At 48.1% G+C, this 20,268-nt stretch overlaps 1 long non-coding RNA gene across 2 annotated transcripts; it reads left to right on the forward strand.

Annotated features, from left to right (window-relative positions):
• The first annotated feature begins 3,479 nt into the window (after positions 1-3,479).
• Positions 3,480-18,691, forward strand: LOC135911749 (uncharacterized). 2 transcript variants are annotated; one of them, XR_011514840.1, is made up of 4 exons: positions 3,480-3,920; positions 10,439-10,801; positions 15,593-15,912; positions 18,677-18,691. It is a non-coding gene; the product is annotated as an uncharacterized lncRNA (long non-coding RNA). The 2 variants fall into 2 exon arrangements; XR_011514841.1 differs by having other exon boundaries at positions 3,483-3,920; positions 15,634-15,912.
• Positions 18,692-20,268: the final 1,577 nt, after the last annotated feature.

Raw genomic sequence — 20,268 nt, forward strand, 5'->3', positions numbered from 1 at the left:
ATAACAAAAGCAGAGAGCTTTGCGTTGCACTGCCCCACTACAGGTTATAGCAATTGCACTTGGAGCGAAACCAAAACTGCCAAAAAAATACTTGTAGACTACTTTGCTAGTCAATAGAATGCCAATCCGAAGCCTGTACTTCCCATCATTCCCATGATGGTTGAACGATCGCAGCGCCAGATTTGCCTCTAGGTCACGGAGCTCTAGGTATACTACACTCTAAGAACAGTTTACACCCTTTGGCTTGCCCCTTCTGCCACACAAAAATAATCGTCATCTGCCTGGATGCGTTTCCTTTCTTTATCGCTGCGAGCCCGGAACTTTCCAGTAACGAACGGCACGCGCGTTATCAGCATAGAACAGTTTACACCCTTTGGAGTGCCTCTTCTGATAACGCGCGTGCCCTTCGTCACTGGAAAGTTCCGGGCTTGCAACGATAAAGAAAGGAAACGCATCAAGGCAGATGACGATTATTTTTGTGTGGCAGAAGGGGCAAGCCAAATGGTGTAAACTGTTCTTAGAGTGTAATATGAAACTCTATGTTCTGCATCGAAGACGGCGACTGCCGCGCTGACCCGTACATTAGTACTCAGTACATTATTAACAAATAATGCACTGAGAACATGTAATATATATTTATTCAACATTTCTTGCATAATAAAAGCAAGCGTAATTCAATTTCATTTCTCAGTAACTCCTATTCGAACCACTAGGTGGGGCAGCAGAGCGCCCCGCTCTTTACCCCATATAGTAACTCTATGCTTTACCCCGCTCGAGCGGGTGATCCGCTGGGCTAAAATTCTTTTTTCGCGAGCCGCTCCGCTGGCCGTAAACCCGCTGGGCTAAAACTCTCTACTGTGTCAAACGTGTTTAGAATCGTGGACTTGAGGGTGCCACTGCGGCCGCTTTTTGTCGAGTCACGAGCGCTGACGCATAGGTCTGGTCCGGTTGCGAATGCAACCAATCATTTTTTTTTTCTGGGCTGCACCTTCTCGTGGCCAATATTCGTTGTTTCTTTCTTTTTACGAACGGTGCGTTCTACCGCAGAAGAGCATGACAGAAGACGCGCTCTATAGAAGGAGACCGGCAAGATGAAAATGGACAATTTATTTCCGTTGTATAAACGAAGTGCTGCCCATCGAAGCCGCCACGGCGCATATCGCAAGAGGGTACCTCGCGGCTACATTCGGATATCGCCGGCCCGCAAAGAGAAAGCGCGGAAACATGCACGCTTGCAGTCTCGGAGGGACGCGCATGCGTGCAGGCGTTGGTCTCGACAACAGGGGTTCACTATACTAGAACGGGAGGAGGGTCGCTCTGCCACGCACTCGCAGATCCCGCAAACTTTTGCTGTTGACTGTACATATGACTGCCACTACCATGCGGTCGGTACGATTTCTCTAGAACTTACCTTTTTTTTTAAATCTTGGTCCAAGTTAACTGGGACACCCGGTATATCTTCTTCGGCAACTCCACGAAATCGCCATCCATGCCTTGTGCCTTCGTGCTTGAGAATATGCCCTAACAACGTTACGTTGTCTACGTTGCCATAGGCTCCCTTACTATGTAGAAATGCTGTCCATAAAGGTCTGTTCTGAGCTACTGATATATCTATGTACTGAGAACAATAATATCTTCTAAGCGTTTGTCTGGTCGCCGCACCACTGCGGCCAGGTCGAGAATATTGTTGAGAAGGACTTGAGCTTGGCCTTACCGCACGTGTCGTTGTTTTGCGTTGTCTTCCCCTGTCTTCGTCTTTATTAGCGGTCAATACGATATGCAGCCCGAGAATATACTCTCTGCGTTCTGATCCCCGCGCGTTGCCCGAAGTTAGGTGCGGTGGTTGGCGCCGTGATATATAGCGGCATCGCGAAACCAACTCGGCTACGGAAGCATAAGCAACATTGACGAGTACTTCAAACGCACAAGTCTGGTCCGCGTGCTGACTTATGTATACGCTGCTAATTATCCATACGCTGCGTGAGGAAAAATAAAACAGTGGCGTCGTCGTCGGTTTGTCCGAAATCTTCGGAAAGTGAGTGGCACCAAGAGTGTGGAATACGACGTGCGCGTAGAAGCACGCGAGCGCAAGGTTTTGTTTCTACGCCTTCCTGTTATTAACGTCGCACCAGTTTTATAGAGCTCGCATTTCATAAATCTACGTCTGATCACCAGCTTTGCGCGAACGCTTCGCCGACGCGTGGCAAGCATCAGCTATAGCACCCGGTGACGTAGCCATTGGTTACCGTCAAGCCCAATGCGGGCTTGGCGCTGCCACAAAGCTTGACAACCCGGCCCGACGAAAGCGGTCACCTGCAGGGTCTGGCCTGAATTCGCCGATCTTTTCATGTTACAGTGCTCGTTGCCATCGGCCGGGCACTGTCGCTAATAATACGCGCCAGGAAACGTCATAAGCGATATTTTCAAAACTCCTTTGGGCAGTAACTATATAGCATATGTATTGCGGTTCTATGCAAGGAGTACCCGCCGTGGTTGCTCAGTGGCTATGGTGTTGGGCTGCTGAGCACGAGGTCGCGGGATCGAATCCCGGCCACGGCGGCCGCATTTCGATGGGGGCGAAATGCGAAAACACCCGTGTGCTTAGATTTAGGTGCACGTTAAAGAACCCCAGGTGGTCAAAATTTCCGGAGTCCTCCACTACGGCGTGCCTCATAATCAGAAAGTGGTTTTGGCACGTAAAACCCCAAATATTATTATTTATTATTATTCTGTGCAAGGAGTTGGGGGCCAGAGACAGCATGTCCATACCTTTTGACTGGTTGCGCGGATGATCTCGTTTTCTTCCCACAACTTACCCGGATGTTCTCGCTTGAGTGCCTGGTCGCCGACTACGGGAACAATAAGCCATTTCATGCTTAATACAAATAAAGCTTCAGCGTATACTAGAAGTTGCAGCTTGAGTTATATTGTGAAGAAGCATTAGGAAGAACTCGGAAGCAATATTTGGTTCACCTTGTTTCGGAGTAACTAGTGCATGTAATGCAGTCCTGTACAAACGGTGGGGGGATATCATTTTGCTCTCGCAAATTGCCAGAATCTTCTCGATTGAGTGCCCAGATAACGGCTCTGGCTTTTGGCTCAAAGTCGAGTGAGCAAAGCCCCCCGCACAGTCAACCCGGGTAGAGGGGGAGATCCGCGGTCAATGTATGGAATGATGCTGGGTTGATGAGTACGTGTAAGCTCATGGACGCGGCGCCTTCACAGCTGCCAAGACCTCTTCCCATCTGACAACGGCTCATGTGAAAGTCAACGAAATCGCCGAGAAAGAAACGAGTTATCAATGATCGAGTCAGACAGAATAAAAGAAGCCGCGCGCGGCACATGGTTGCAGTTTGCTCCATATGTATCAGGAAAGACCACGTCGCAAGCGCCTGAGCAGTACCTGAGGTGACTACGCTTATATGACGCATGTCGTATGTGTCCGCGTTATCTGCTACTGTCGTTCCGACGTACGAAATGTTCACGGCCTGCATATGAGACGTCACTCGTCCACTGATTTTTTTATATGCGCAACCAGCCCTGAAATGTCGCGTGCAAAGAGCAGTGACGTAACACACAGCATTGCGAGCTGTGGACGCAGTTTAATACAGCAGCAAACGCTACGACTTTGCATCAGCCAATTTGCCGCTCATCTTAAAGCAAACGCGTCCAGCTTCTGGCCTCTCTGGGCAGCGCATGCGCACTAGCACTAGCAGCGCTTGCGCACCTCGCAGCGCGCATGGCTCTCGACATAACTCGGAAGTGCGCATCGGGCTCAGCAAACGTTTCTGCAGGCGCGCGTCTGTCTGCAATATGTCGGGCTGTCTTCCCGGTGTCTCGCGGACGGAGTCGGTATTTTCAAGGCATGCGCACTCGAGCATCCGTGTCGAGTGCTGGCCAAGCACTGGCTCCCCATACAGGTATGTCGGTATGCTGTTTGCATGCATGATTATAAAAGTTGTTGCGCTCGTCATCGGAGTGTACGCTCGGCATACGGCAACGGTCGCAACGCGACAATAGGCCCCTTCGGTGTTCTGCACTCATTTTTACCGAACAGCTTCAGAAGTTCCGCCCACCAGTCCGAGAGCTGCCGGAGTCGCGTTCGTTTTTCACGGACAGGCAGTCGCGGGCTGTCCGCGGACCCTCTGAGCTCTCAGCAGATTTTTGCCCTCACAAACAGAAGCAGCTATATAGCAGGACTACCAGCTTAAAGAGAGGCGCGCAGCGTTTCACGCCATGCATGTTGTGAAAGCGCCATCTGCTTCTGCATACTTGGCGCGTTCCAGACGGCATGTACTGCGCAGTAGGCTGTCGCTCCTGTTACATTGGTGCTTTGTGTGCCATCGTGCCAGTTTTTTCCCGAGCGGTCTAATTGCTGTAGCTTTAGTCTTCTTGTTTCTTTAAGCGAGAAGCACAGCGAGGAGGCGCACATATGATTATTTTCTTGCTGTGTTTCACGAAATTTGTCGTGCTCATTGCTATATGCATAGCAAATAAGTAGGTTTCGCTTTTCATGCGAGTGAAACTGGTGTACGAGGAAGCGTATCATACTGCATGTGGCTATATCATGCAGGTGGATGCGGTGGTATGTAATTGAAGCTTTACTGATTGCTGTTCATATATACGTATAATATAGTCACGTTACTATATGTATGACCAAAACTGTTGAGTTTAACCAAATGGAAACAGACAGTTCCCGTCCGACACCATCACTGAGTGCGTCGTCGTCGGCCCCAGCTTCTGCAGGAGTGGCAAAATTCCTACACAGCCAACTGTGCTAGTGACAATGTGTTGATTCCTTCTATTGCCAATTAAGTTCGAGCGTTTGCTTCTCTACGTGCGGGATTAGTAGATAGTGTACATGTGCTGCGTCCAAGATCCGCATCAGGTCTTTGTGAGGCGGTCTCACGAGCTTTGGGGATATCGGCGGCTGCTTTCTGCGTGAAAAGCGACGTGGCACGACCGTGATTTTGCATATGTCCGTGTTGTCATTCCGCTTGAATTTCGCAGGCAATGCCCTAACTTAAATGAAACCGATAAGGGGCATGAAGAGCGAGAGTGCTACGTAAACTGCGCTTTGCTAACACGTTCTATTCGCTCGGGTTGCGATTCCGCTACGCAAGCTTTTACGGTTGGGTCGGCTACGTGGCCTCTGAGAGTGCACCATTTAGGAAACCATGCCCCCCCGCACCCCTCTCCCTCGTAACCATCACCCCGCTCCCCTTCTTAAGATCTTCCGTTAGCTACTGTCCCACTCTTTCACATTCACCGAGTTGTTCAACAGCGCGGCGGCCCCAAACATTCCTAAATTTCTGCTTCTGCGTGGATTTCGAGGCCACTTACCTGCCGGTCCTCCAACCTGTATTTTTTTTTCTGGCGGTTTCTTGGCTTTCCTGGCTCTGCAACTCCTTCCTTAATATATATTTGCCGTTCGAAAATCATTGTTTCCTTGTCCTGTTTTCATTCTTACCAGGGTGTACAAAATGGTCTAACAGCAAGCTCTAAAGTTTATTAACACCGTGAATATCAGAGACAAGGGAAAAAAAGAAACCATGCGGATCCCACGCACTGAGCGTATCGATGTAAGCGTAGCTTCCTGTGCTAAGTGCGCGAGCGTTTTTTATTTTGCCGCCGTCCACATGCGGCTGCCGCGATCGGCATCGAACCCTCGAGCAATGATAGAGCAGCAAAGCTACGGAGGCGGGTACAGAAGTGTTGATTTGACGTGCGACCGCTTCCGCAGTGTCACCTAGACCCAGCGGCGCGCTTTAATTAAGGCAGCTCTGCTTCTGCATAGGTTGCCCGCCTGACATACTTGCCTGCCATTTTTTTTTATGCGAAGCATACTAGCCGCACAACCACGCTCTTCCTTGCTGCGCCACGCGCGGCCGCGTAGCTACCATATGACGTCATAACAGCTGCAAAAGCGAAGGCTCAACTCGTGCGCTCGCTTGCGGCCGCGTGGCTACATAGCCGGGTCTCAGCTCGTGCGCTCGCCTGCATGAGTTGTTTCTTCGTCTAGCCGAACCAAATATAGCCAAGCAACAGCAGTTCACCAGGCTAAACAGTGATTCAACAACTAAAATAAAGGCTAGTATGCTTCGCATCCTGGGCTTAACCTTAGCTAAGCCACAGCCATTTTTATCATGAAATAGCAAGTACGTACCGGAACATCCCTTTAACTTAAATTTATTCCCGTTTTCCAGCAATTGCTGTCGTTTCTTTTCCCTGCAACCCCTCCGCCCCACCCTTTGTATGAGACATGGTGGCGAATTAAGGATGGCAAGGTTGATGATATTCACTCGTTTCGCGACTGCGTGGCCTCTACCCGTTCCCTGCCTCCTCTCCCCTCATCCCCACCATTCTACCTAGCTTCCTTCTGCACTTGCACGTTAGTAGAAAGATAAGCGCTGCAATTCCTTCAGTGCTCTTGTGGGGGTAGGGTAGATAGCGGGGGGGGGGGGGGTCACGGATAATTACAGCTGTTAAAGCGCCCCTCACCAGGCTTCCGCCCCTCACCCGCACGTTTCATTTTAATTTATTCAAACCTTTCTCGGTACTGCGTGACGTTGGAAAGAACAAAAGACGAGAGTCGTCGATATAAAGTTTTCATACTAAGTGCTGCCGGCAGTTTGAGTAGGTTCATCATCATCATCATCATCAGCCTGGTTACGCCCACTGCAGGGCAAAGGCCTCTCCCATATTTCTCCAACAACCCCGGTCATGTACTAATTGTGGCCATGTCGTCCCTGCAAACTTCTTAATCTCATCCGCCCACCTAACTTTCTGCCGTCCCCTGCTACGCTTCCCTTCCCTTGGAATCCAGTCCGTAACCCTTAATGACCATCGGTTATCTTCCCTCCTCATTACATGTCCTGCCCATGCCCATTTCTTTTTCTTGATTTCAACTAAGATGTCATTAACTCGCGTTTGTTCCCTCACCCAATCTGCTCTTTTCTTATCCCTTAACGTTACACCTATCATTCTTCTTTCCATAGCTCGTTGCGTCGTCCTCAATTTGAGTAGAACCCTTTTCGTAAGCCTCCAGGTTTCTGCCCCGTAGGTGAGTACTGGTAAGACACAGCTATTATACACTTTTCTCTTGAGGGATAATGGCAACCTGCTGTTCATGATCTGAGAATGCCTGCCAAACGCACCCCAGCCCATTCTTATTCTTCTGATTATTTCTGTCTCATGATCCGGATCCGCAGTCACTACCTGCCCTAAGTATATGTATTCCTTTACGACTTCCAGTGCCTCGCTGCCTATTGTAAACTGCTGTTCTCTTCCGAGACTGTTAAACATTACTTTAGTTTTCTGCAGATTAATTTTTAGACCCACTCTTCTGCTTTGCCTCTCCAGGTCAGTGAGCATGCATTGCAGTTGGTCCCCTGAGTTACTAAGCAAGGCAATATCATCAGCGAATCGCAAGTTACTAAGGTATTCTCCATTAACTTTTATCCCCATTTCTTCCCAATCCAGGTCTCTGAATACCTCCTGTAAACACGCTGTGAATAGCATTGGAGAGATCGGATCTCCCTGCCTGACGCCTTTCTTTATTGGGATTTTGTTGCTTTCTTTATGGAGGACTATAGTGGCGGTGGAGCCGCTATAGATATCTTCCAGTACTTTTACATATGGCTCGTCTACACCCTGATTCCGTAATGCCTTCATGACTGCTGAGGTTTCGACAGAATCAAATGCTTTCTCATAATCAATGAAAGCTATATATAAGGGTTGGTTATATTCCGCACATTTCTCTATCACCTGATTGATAGTGTGAATATGATCTATTGTTGAGTAGCCTTTACGGAATCCTGCCTGGTCCTTTGCTTGACAGAAGTCTAAGGTGTTCCTGATTCTATTTGCGATTACCTTAGTAAATAGTTTGTAGGCAACGGACAGTAAGCTGATTGGTCTATAATTTTTCAAGTCTTTGGCGTCCCCTTTCTTATGGATTAGGATTATGTTAGCGTTTTTCCAAGATTCCGGTACGCTCGACGTTATGAGGCATTGCGTATACAGGGTGGCCAGTTTCTCTAGAACAATCTGCCCACCATCCTTCAACAAATCTGCTGTTACCTGATCCTCCCCAGCTGCCTTCCCCCTTTGCATATCTCCCAAGGCTTTCTTTACTTCTTCCGGCGTTACCTGTGGGATTTCGAATTCCTCTAGACTATTTTCTCTTCCATTATCGTCGTGGGTGGCACTGGTACTGTACAAATCTCTATAGAACTCCTCAGCCACTTGTACTATCTCATCCATATTAGTAATGATATTGCCGGCTTTGTCTCTTAACGCATACATATGATTCTTGCCATTTCCTAGTTTCTTCTTCACTGTTTTTAGGCTTCCTCCGTTCCTGAGAGCATGTTCAATTCTATCCATATTATACTTCCTTATGTCAGCTGTCTTACGCTTGTTGATTAACTTCGAAAGATCTGCCAGTTCTATTCTAGCTGTAGGGTTAGAGGCTTTCATACATTGGCGTTTCTTGATCAGATCTTTCGTCTCCTGCGATAGTTTACTGGTATCCTGCCTAACGGAGTTACCACCGACTTCCATTGCACACTCCTTAATGATGTCCACAAGATTGTCGTTCATTGCTTCAACACTAAGGTCCTCTTCCTGAGTTAAAGCCGAATACCTGTTCTGTAGCTTGATCTGGAATTGCTCTATTTTCCCTCTTACCGCTAACTCATTGATCGGCTTCTTATGTACCAGTTTCTTCCGTTCCCTTCTCAGGTCTAGGCTAATTCGAGTTCTTACCATCCTGTGGTCACTGCAGCGCACCTTGCCGAGCACGTCCACATCTTTTATGATGCCAGGGTTAGCGCAGAGTATGAAGTCTATTTCATTTCTAGTCTCGCCGTTCGGGCCCCTCCACGTCCACTTTCGGCTATCCCGTTTGCGGAAGAAGGTATTCATTATCCTCATATTATTCTTTTCCGCAAACTCTACCAATAACTCCCCCCTGATATTCCTAGTGCCTATGCCATATTCCCCCACTGCCTTGTCTCCAGCCTGCTTTTTGCCTACCTTGGCATTAAAGTCACCCATTAGTATAGTGTATTTAGTTTTCACTCTACCCATCGCCGATTCCACGTCTTCATAGAAGCTTTCGACTTCCTGGTCATCATGACTGGATGTAGGGGCGTAGACCTGTACAATCTTCATTTTGTACCTCTTATTAAGTTTCACAACAAGACCTGCCACCCTCTCGTTAATGCTATAGAATTCCTGTATGTTACCAGCTATATTCTTATTAATCAGGAATCCGACGCCTAGTTCCCTTCTCTCTGCTAAGCCCCGGTAGCACAGGACGTGCCCGCTTTTTAGCACTGTATATGCTTCTTTTGGCCTCCTAACTTCGCTGAGCCCTATTATATCCCATTTACTGCCCTCTAATTCCTGCAATAGCACTGCTAGACTCGCCTCACTAGATAACGTTCTAGCGTTAAACGTTGCCAGGTTCATATTCCAATGACGGCCTGTCCGGAGTAGACGGCCTGTCCGGAGTAGGCCTGTTGAGTAGGTTAAGAGACTTTTATTGCCACGGAGGCATAAATTCGTTGGCGAGCTACAGCTAGGTCGTGAATAGCAGCAAGCGCTAAATCTTCGACACTTGACCCCAAGCATGATTTCCTCCCATCTTAGGACAAACCAACGTACGCTCTGAGCGCAAGCTCCGTAGCAGGGTTTTAGATCTTGCGCAACCAAACTTTGGCGACGCAAACCGAGTGGTTTACGAAAGAATGCAAAAGGTATACAAAAGGAAGCAAATTGAGTACACGATTACGCGAGTAAGTCGTAGTGCTTTGGGTGCGCCAAATCTAAATGTCCCTGTGCTGCGGCTCCAATCGTTTTCGCCGCTTTATTGGTGTAGGCATACACTCATGGCAACGTTCAGTAAAATGCCGATGGACACCCATTCCCTGTGGCATCCACGCCTAGATTGGTCTCCGCTTCTTTAGCGCAGCTTGAAAGACGCGAACGCGGATTACACCATCCACAGGATCGGCCTTCTTTACTCGGGGCCAAACCGACCGAGCGCACGCGACAAATCACGAGGTGGAAGTAAGTTTCGCATAAATAACTAAATCATGCTCTTGAAGCCATATAATTGTCCAGGTTGAGGACATTTCGATAAGATTTGTCTTTGACTGCGGAGTTTGGTAGAGAACATGAGTCAGTCTTTGGCAAAACTGTGGTAGTTCGGGATGGGTCATAAAAAACGCTTCGCATTAAAATTTTGCACGGGTGCCAATCTTCATGCTTTGTTCCTTTGGTAGACGCTGCACCCCTTTCACGTACCAGGAGCGGCTAGTGTGAAGTAGGCACGTACTATGGCACATGCGCCATTCTCCGGTGATCCCCCCCAACCGCCTCGTTTGTTCACCGCCACGCCGATCTGATTCTGATGCTTTGGGGGGCCCAGACGCCGCCGGCACCTCTGCGCAGGCAGATCGAGGAAACATCGCAGACGAGGAGCCGACCCCCGAAGCCGTTGGTCCGGACGACGGCACCTGTCCGCAGGCTGGGTTGTCCGTTTCGCCACGCTGCCCACAGCCGGTACGACCTTGTCGCTGCTCGGATTGCTACATGGGGCGAATGATCCCGGTCCACTATGAAATTTAATAGCGCGCTTCGTTCCTGGAACGAGAACGCAACATGTGGTGGTGTCAGAACACGAAAACGCGGCGGGCAGGCTACGGAACCAACGGGTTTCCACGGGGGCGTCGACGGGGGGCTCGCCGCAACGTCTTGGAACGGCAGCCGCCGCAGTCCGAGTGCTAACATGGTACGTGGTTGCATTCTGTTTCCAAGTTCCTCGGGCTCAGTGTGCACCTCCGATACGACTTTTCGTTATTTTGAAGCGAAGGTTCGTTTGCTTCTTCGTTCGACTTTCACACTGCCGCCGCCGCTGCTGCTGCCGTCTGGCACACTGCGTCGGGCGGTCGTTCAGAGCGTGTGTATACATGACAGGAGCGTGGCAGTGAGGAAGGGAGGCGCGATAAGCTGGTTTGGAGCTTTGGACGGCGTCGAATGGGCACATCGCACTCTGGAGGCCCTTCGGCGTCGCCACATTAGCTGCTAGATAGCTGTAATTATCTGTGACCCCCGCAAAGCATTGCCGAAATCGCAGCGCATATCGTTCTACTAATCTGCAAGTCCAGAGGGAAGCTAAATTTGATGGCAGAGAAAGGGGGACAGGAGGCAGAGAACGGTCGAACTGAGGCAGTTGCGAAACAAGTGAATAACAGCCTTGCCACTCTTCCCTTGCAGTTTCCATACAAAGGGAGGGGGAGGGAGGAAATTCTAAATGTGACGCGAGAAGGCAAGGAAACGCTACTACTGTTTAGACATAGAATTTATTGACAGGAAAGACAGAGGTTGACCTGAGCCAGGACGCTCTTGTCTGCTACTCTGCACTGGGGAAGAGGGAAGGGGAGCGAGTGTAGTAAGTTGGGTGATGATGATAAATGAAGTGGCGAGCACGTGCTTATACGAGACAGTCGCCCTGCTAGAGACACTCGTCTAGCTTGGTATCCTGCAGAAACTTCAACAGCGATTTCGTTGCCCTCATTGAAGTTGCAGTGTCAGGCCATGGGCCGAGGATGGTGTACTCCGACAGTGGTTGCCTGCCAACGCTGGCTAGGGAACTCTCCAACGTCCTTCGCTCCAGCATATATGCTCGTCAATCGCACAGTATGTGTTCTAGCGTTTCAGGCGTCTGGCAGTGTTCACAATCAGGGCTGTTTGAGTGGCATTTTAATGCTATCCCTTCTGTAGATTGTCGCGATGAAAGTGCTATTGCTGTGATGTCAACAATAAGGCTGCAATTACAGAAATTCTGCTTGCAACAAAGCCCTCAAAAGCGTGAAAGAAATGTGTGGTTTATCATCAATGCCATGCTTAGGCCTTGCAACGCCCTTGTGTTTCTACGTCAGCATTGCAATATTTTGCAAGTGGTCGCCCTTAAGCAATAAACGTGCTTCCTACTACGCCCCTTCAAATGGTGCCCTTTTAACTGATTGGTTTCCTACCACCAGCTGCTGGACAGCTTTTTGCAAGCTTCCCGCTCACTGTAGAAATCTGTGGCTGTAGCTATTAATTACATATGAATTTGTCTCGTCGCATTTCTTTGTGAGTCACCTGCAAAAGCAATTTTCGTGCTCTAAAGCACCTGGACATAGGGTACCTTACCCGAACAGGAAGTTTGACGCTCATTTTCTGGAAAGCATTTAAGTATATATGTGCCTTCGTCAGCTTTTTCACAGCACACAGTCCAGATTGCTGCTCTTAGTATTCTAGAAGTTCTGCATAATGATGACGATATTGTCATGTAATAATTATGTTACGCATTTTGCTGGGCCAACCTGAGCCCTTTAAAGAGGCTACAGTCAAAGAACGGCGATGGTGGCGAACACAGTCGGCGATCGGCAAAATTCTGACCTGTGGTCAAGCGCGCGGGCTCTTCTACATTGGTCTTCGAAGGTTCCAGAGTAATCGCTGGTGCCAGCGTGTCCTCGATAAAGTTCTGCACATGCAAGCGATCAGGTTACACAAGCTTCGGTGACAACAGACGGCAGATAGAACCATCGATAACATGCGAGAAACTTCCGACACATGCGGGCGCATCCTTTTCTGAGCGATAACATTTGGTAGACGGTGAAAAGCGGTCATCCGAAAAAGATAAGCAAGTACATGTGTCAACATACTTCCTGGCCTTGTGGTAGCTGCAGGAAGAAGTAAAATATACGTCTGATAAAACCATACGGGAGTGCACATCTAAAAATAACGGAAATTCTTTCGCTTACCCGAAACTCTCCAACTTGCGGCACGTTACACCTAATACACTTAAATATGTGCGGTTGATCAATGGTAGTGTAGAGCATCCTAGAGGGGTCACACGGGTGCTGAAATGACACCTGTTGGTTCCTTATGTCGCCACAAGTGGCTGCAAAAAATCTTCCTGGCCGGCCTGCAGCACAAGTCGCATGTTAAATATTTACCTACGGGCGTCCATGCTGACCGATTGGTTGTCGAATTATCCCATATAACGCCATCAATATCTCATCCAGAATCCGCGAAGTGTACTGGAGTAGGAGCTTTGCAAGTATTGATCTTGGCTTGGCGCTGAATGCGCAGAAAGTAGCCACAATTTGTGATCGTCAGAGAAAAAGGGTCGAAACAGGAAGACCAATAGGTGATCAGCATCTTCTCCATGATTTAATGGTCTTGCGTGTTACAAAAATGAAATTATGGGGTTTCACGTGCCAAAACCACTTTATGATTATAAGGCACGCCATAGTGGAGGACTCGGGAAATTTGGATCACTTGGGGTTCTTTAACGTGCACCTAAATCTAAGTTGCTTTTCCTTGCCTTCTCATATCACGTTTTCCCTATCCTCCCCCTCCCTTGTATGGGAACTGCGAGCGAAGGGTGACAAAGCTGTGAATCGCTCGTTTCGCGACTGCGTTGATTCTAGCCATTCTCTCCCGCCCCTTCCCATCTTCCATTCTACCTAGCTTCCCTCTCGACTTGCGGGTTTGTAGAAAAATAAGCGCTGCACTTTATCCGATGCTCTTGCGGGGATAGGGTGGGTAGCTGGGGTCACTGATAATTACAGCTGTCACGCGGCTAGTTTGGCGATGCCGAGGGAGCTCCAGAGAACTTTTGCACATTCGCCACAGTGCAAAGGTCCGAAGTAGTTCCTCACGTTCCCTTTCTCTTTCGCGCTCTCTTACGCGCAGTCTTAACCACTTCCCTACACGGTGTGCCAGACAGTAACAGCAGCAAAAGCTGCAGCTGACGAGGGAAAGTCGAAGGAAGAGGCAAAGAAAGCTTCGCTTTAATAGCTCAGGTCGTGTCAATACCTGGAAAGCCGCGACAGGCGCTTTCTCCAGATCTTGGCTTGTAGCGCGAAGTGAACACGGACACAGAAAGGAACAGACAGGACGAGCGCTAACTCTCAACTAAATTTTTATTAAAACGAAGAACATATATACAAGTTATTGCAAAAACCGCAGCATAAGAACATGACAAGGTAAAAAACAGCAGTTAAACATATCAGGAGGTATGGAAGTTAAAGAAGGAAAAAAAATTACTTCAGATTAGTACACGTATTGGGAAGGTACTGAAATTCGCAATCTGACAGACAACGATGCATGGCTAACGCAAGTGTCTCCTAATGTTTTGATGTGGAATGCCTCGATAATTTCCCGTGTGGTTTGGCATTTATGTCTGGAAAGAATTTTTGTCTTCAAAGAAAGGTTTACAACCACAATCGAAACAATGTGACGCTAAATGTGATGCATTAGGGTTGTTTAGTGAATGTTTGTGCTCTTTTAGTCTAATGTTAATGCACCAGCCGCTCTGTCCAATGTAAGCTTTCCCGCACTCGAGTGGAATCTGATAAACTATACCGGTGTTGCAAGGCACTAAAGGGGACACATGTTTAACGTCGCAGTCATCTTTTCTTTTTTTGCTACCCTGTTCAAGTTTCATAGGGTACATGCTACACAACTTGCGAGGGGCCGAGGAAACTGTATTGACGTCTTACCTATTGGCCACGTTCCTTAAACCATGGGATGATCTATGTATATAGGGTACCACAGCAAACTTTGTTTTTTTTTCTGTTTTTCTTGTTTCTTACCGGGGCTTTTTACCCATTTTAAAAGTTTTCGGAGGTTAGTGATAATAAATGCACGGGATAGCTAGCCTTTCCAAGCCTTTCTACCTGTTGTGAAAAACTTTGTTGCATATCGTGCGGACATGACTTAGTAATGGCAGACCTAAGAGTTGAATAAGCTATCCCCTGTTTAAAAAGTTTAGAATGACAAGAGGAAAATTCAAGCAGTGGCTTGTTAACCCTAGGCGAATAATGCCAGCAGACATGCTCATCCTGGAACGTTAAGCACAGGTCTAAAAACTATCATTTGTTGCCCTGGATAAGCTCAAGCGGGAAACCTAGGCCCCCACCACATTCCCTAAAAACTTTTAAAATATCCGTAGCTTTCTTGGTGTAGTTATCGCGAGAACAAAACACTAGGTAATCATCTACGTATCTGAACGCATGCACCACCAATTCCTTAAGATTGTTTTGCAGTTTTCTATTGACGCGACTTAGATAAATATCACTCAAAACTGGCGCAACTTTTGAACCAATACAAACTCCCGATTTTTGTACATACATAGAACTACCCCGTTTTACAACGGTATTGCCTATGTAAAACAACAAAAGTTCTAAAAACGATTCCACGGGCATCCCACAGTCCTGAGTAAACCGGAACTCATCATTGTTGAGCGTCACTGCTTCGTTAACACTACACAGTAGTTCCGATTGCGGAAGCGAATAAAAAGTCTTGTACATCAACACTGATCACCGAGCATTTACCTGGATTATTTTCTGTTAGGAACGCTACAATTTCTTCCGAATGTCTTATCAGGAAGGGGTCATTAAGACGAACTGAAGACAGTACATTATGCAAAAATCTGCTTCCTGTGTTTGTGTTCACTTCGCGCTACAAGCCAAGATCATGTTACCGTACCAACTCGCCCAACTGACTATCCTTTTGCTTTCTCCAGATACTGGTACAGTCGGCTGTCTCTGCCTTCTCCCTACACAGGACACGCCCACTAAGGTGAACAAATGCATCAAGTCACGAATGCGGGACTGCGGACAACCAATAGAGAAGCAGAGAGACAACTATAACGTGACCTGATCGGTGGTTGCCGAGCACTTTTAGGGTCACTGCGGTAGTCACTGGGGCACCTTCGCCATATCGCGAGACCCTTGTGGAACCAAAGCAGTCACCACCGAGACCACGTTGAAATGGAAAGCGAGAACAGCGACGAAGGCACCAAGGAGGATTACCTCAGCACCGACTTGCAATAGCTCCGTTTGAGTAAGCTTCCTTTTTCAAGTTTGCCTTTCTGAGTGCGCATGGTTAGAGTATTGTCTCCGCGTATCGACTGGCGTTACTTGACTGAGAATGAACCTGCTGATGAGGTCGAAAGAATTTATTTTCTTTCCTGACATGTTTGGAACTCGACCGATTTGAACGGGGTTTGTTGCGTTAGGAGTCTAGTTTGTTTACTCTTCACTTAACTTGAAAAGCTTATGTGTACAACGTTATATTGCAAAGAAGTGGATCATCGCCACTGCACTCATATTCTAAACATGAGCTCAGACACAGGGCCACCTCCAATTTGTTTAAATTTGTAGGTATTGCGGAAACGCCGAATATTACAACTAAAATATTTTTACAACGGATAGCACTTATAATTTTAATGAATTCCTTAATTACAAGTGACTTACCATTACACACTGCGCTCGCTACTTTTCTGTCGGGACACCGTGTAACGTGCACGCCTTTAGTAACCTGAAAAGTACCGGGATTAATTACACTGTTAAAGCAACTGTCTACCGCTTAGAACGTCTTTGAATTTTGGTTAAAATGGCAATAAGCAGGTTTTGATTCATTACACCAGGAATGATATTTCTGACTTTGTCTCTGAAGTGGGTGCAAAATGACATGTGGAGTTGCTTGACGGTGTAACAGTGCGTACCAAACGTGTATTTAGGGTCACGTGACCCAAGACTTGTTCAGTGAGAGCAACCGAAACCCATGCATTAGCAATATATTTTTCAAGCTTACATGTCCACTCGTATAATATATATACACAAACTCATCTCGCGGGCGCTGCGCTCCCAGCGGTGCAGTTGCAGTGCAGTGACGTCACTCACGGTGACACGTGATTTCGAGGGGTATTCGAGGCAACATCACGTATTCGTTTGATCTGTTGCTTCAGTATGTCGAGTGCGCAGAGTCGAGCGAAAACGAAACCTTTCGATCACCCATACTACTCAAGTGTAAGGTCAAAATGGTATTTTTTTCTTAGAATGAAAGTAGACAAGTAGCACTTTCTTCCGTCTTATGATCTAATAAAATGACCTTTTTAATAGGGGTTGTTGAGTACTAGTGACACAAATTATGATGAGGAGTGCCTTCGTCATCGGGCTAGTACCGGAATTTCGCTGGGGGGTCTCAAATCGTGTCATGCATTTACCTCAATTTCTCGGTTACTAAAGCAGTGTTCGGGATTATATTGACACCTAAGACATTCCACAGCATTGCTTTATCACTTTACCTGACTTCATAGTAACCTTTAGTGTCCCTTTAACGTGTCCCAAACTCTAAGGGCGCGTGGGTTTTCTTTTTCGCCCCTGTCGAAATGCAGCGGCCGCGATTGGGATCGAATCCGCGACCTCTGGCAATACCGCAGCCGTAAAGCTGACGCGGCGGGAACAGAAGTGTTGATTTGACGGTCGACCGCTTCCTTAGGGTCGCCTGGACCCTGCGTTGCGCTCTGCTTCTGCACGCCCTGCGTAGTTTGTCCGCTTGACATAGTTGCACGGTGTTTAGTTTTCAGAAATAGCAGCAACATACTGTACCGTACCTTGAACTTAAACTTATCCTGGGCCCCCGCGACCACTGTCGCATAAATATTTTGTTTAGCGCAATACAACGGACACAAGAAAGGCGACAGGACAAGGCGCTGTTGCCTAGTAGTGCGATTTCGGTGCATCCTCGTGTCAACCCCCCCCCCCCCCCCCCACCTCCCTCTTTTATATGGTAACTGCCTCTTATTCTGCCTCTCCTCTTCTCTCTACAGTTCTATGTACGTCCCCTCTGGACTTGCACCCTAGTAGAAAGGGAAGCGCCATAGTTTTTGCAATGCTTCTGAGGCGACTCACGTATAATTACAGCTGTCAAGAGGCTAATGCGGAGACGGCCAGGAAGCTCCGGAGGGCATTGTGCACATTCGACGCGGTGAGGTGAAAACGAACTTCTAGCGTCGTCTTTTCTCTCTGAGTCACTCCTGTCATGTATGCACACGCCGTGACCCCCCTTCCCCCGACGCGATGCACCTGACAGATGCAGCTACAGCAGCAGCAGTGGGACAGTCTAACGAAGAGGCAAAGAACGCTTCGCTTTAAAACAACTAGCATTCTTTTGACTCATGACTTTTCGAATCAGCTGCAGTTATGTCATAACTAAAGGGCCCCTCAACCAGACGCCTTTGAAAATTTTAGTTATACAGTGGCTATGCGGTAGCGCCGACTAGGAAGCGTTTTACCGGAGACTTTTCGACATTGCCTCGTTGTTATAGTGAAAGTAGGAGCAATTGAATCACCGCGCTATTAGTACTGTTGCCATACTGACATCCGTACTCTCCCCCCTTTTGCCTCGACTGGGACCTGCCTTAATCCTTACAAAAGTCTCGGGACCGCGTCATGTTTACATTGCCGAGTTTCGCCTTCTTACTTTTTGCTTATTGCTACGTGTAGTGTACTGTAGTGCGTGCCGACTTATGGCATTCTGCGTTCTGCACTGGATGATTTGACGAATTCACGTGTCGTGATCGGTGACGTTGCAGGCAGTGCGCATCAACGTTAAGATAACTTGTTTGTTGCGTCTTAAGTGGGGGAATTTAGACGTCTGAACTTGAAGCCGACCGAAACGGGGCTCCCTCGAGAGGAACAGCGCGCGGGCCTAAGTCTAAAATTTCAGCTGTCTTTGTGCCGTGTAGCCACTTAGTAATTTGCAGAAGCCATTGGCACCGCGCTCGTGTGCTGTCTGTTGACTCTCGACCACACCCTTGCAGCTGATCGCGCCAAGTCGGAGAGACTTGGAGCGAGGGACGGCGCTGATGCAGACGTCACGCGGCGCGACGGCGTCAACGACGAGCAGTCGCGCAGTGAAGCCCGCAACTACGGTGACATCGCCTGGCCGAGCGGCCAGTATGACACCGTGCCCCCATGCCCACCGCCGTCTCCGCAGCAGCTCTGCCGAGTGCACAGAGTTCGACTGCTGTGTCGGAGAATACGTTTCCAACCGTTCTAGGAAGTAAAGTGCAAGAGAAGGCGGTAGTGTGCTAGGGGCGGCACGCTGCCGTGCATGGCCGTGGGACCGAGAGCGTGAAAGTTCCGGCACCCAGATGCCAGCCCATAGACGTCCGCACGCCAAGTTTCATTTTAGACGCCAGCCCTCGTTCCTCCCCTGGCGCAACGATTTCCCCTCCCACGGATGTACATTTCCGCCGCTGCCTTGCAACTGCGCCTCTTCAGATGACTGGGAATGTTAACTGTCACGACAGCAATGTAAACACAAAACCGTTGATTCCACCTGTGAAATTCTGCCGATTTAGAATAAAATGCTATGAAACAAGCAGACGACAGACGGATTACTGCGGTGCCCTGAACGAAATAAACTGGCAAACGAAGTGACCTCGTTCATTGATCACTCGGGAGTGTATGACGGTTTTTACATGTAATCCACATGAATTTCATGATTACTGGTTATATAATCCTTTTATTGAAATAAAAACTTTCAGTTGTCCGACCAGCGCCTCCCCTGTCTTCCTTGTCGTGTTTCTTTTGTGTGTGCGCTGCCCAAGAATGGAAACCATTTCTGTTGCATGCGCTAGCTGTGGCCGGAGTTCACGCGTGCCGAGAAATTGAATTTGTGCACGATGAATTGAACGTGACCGGAGTTAATTCCTGCATCACCACTGTACCGTTAGATCGAATTACATAACGATACATGCCCGCGTCTTGGTCGCGCCGACATTGCTGAAGCAGAAATGATTACTCATACTTTCAACTTCCGTCACTTGAGCACTGTTAAAAAATGGCCAAGCTATTTACATTGCTGCCTCTACTTTATATTGTAGGGAATGTACTAGTTAAAGTTGTGTGCGCATGTCGTATTTGTGCAGTGCGGCGGTATATTTCGTTTATTTTCGAAAAATGTCGATGGAAGTCTGTGGTCGCCAACAGAGGCAACACGGATTTGTAGGAAACATTTTGTGGGAAACTGCAAAAATGACTATAGCTAATACCCTCCGTGGTTGCTCAGGGGCTATGGCGTACGGCTGCTGAGCACGAGGTCGCGGGATCAAATCCCGGCCATGGCGGCCGCATTTCGATGGAGGCGAAATGCGAAAACGCCCGTGTACTTAGATTTAGGTGCACGCTCAAGATCCCAAGCTGTTCGAAATTTCCGGAGTCGTCCACTATGGCGTGCCTCATAATCAGAAAGTGGTTTTGGCACGTAAAACCCCATAATGTAATTTTTTTTTTACTTCAGCTAACGCGCATCGTATGTGCCGCCAATTTTTCCGGCGGCACATAAGATGTCGTTTCCAATTACCTACACAGTGTCACTTACATGGCTAAGCAGACGCTGCCCTTTCGC

The sequence above is a fragment of the Dermacentor albipictus genome, chromosome 5 (assembly GCF_038994185.2).
Source record: "Dermacentor albipictus isolate Rhodes 1998 colony chromosome 5, USDA_Dalb.pri_finalv2, whole genome shotgun sequence".
Lineage (NCBI taxonomy): Eukaryota > Metazoa > Arthropoda > Arachnida > Ixodida > Ixodidae > Dermacentor > Dermacentor albipictus.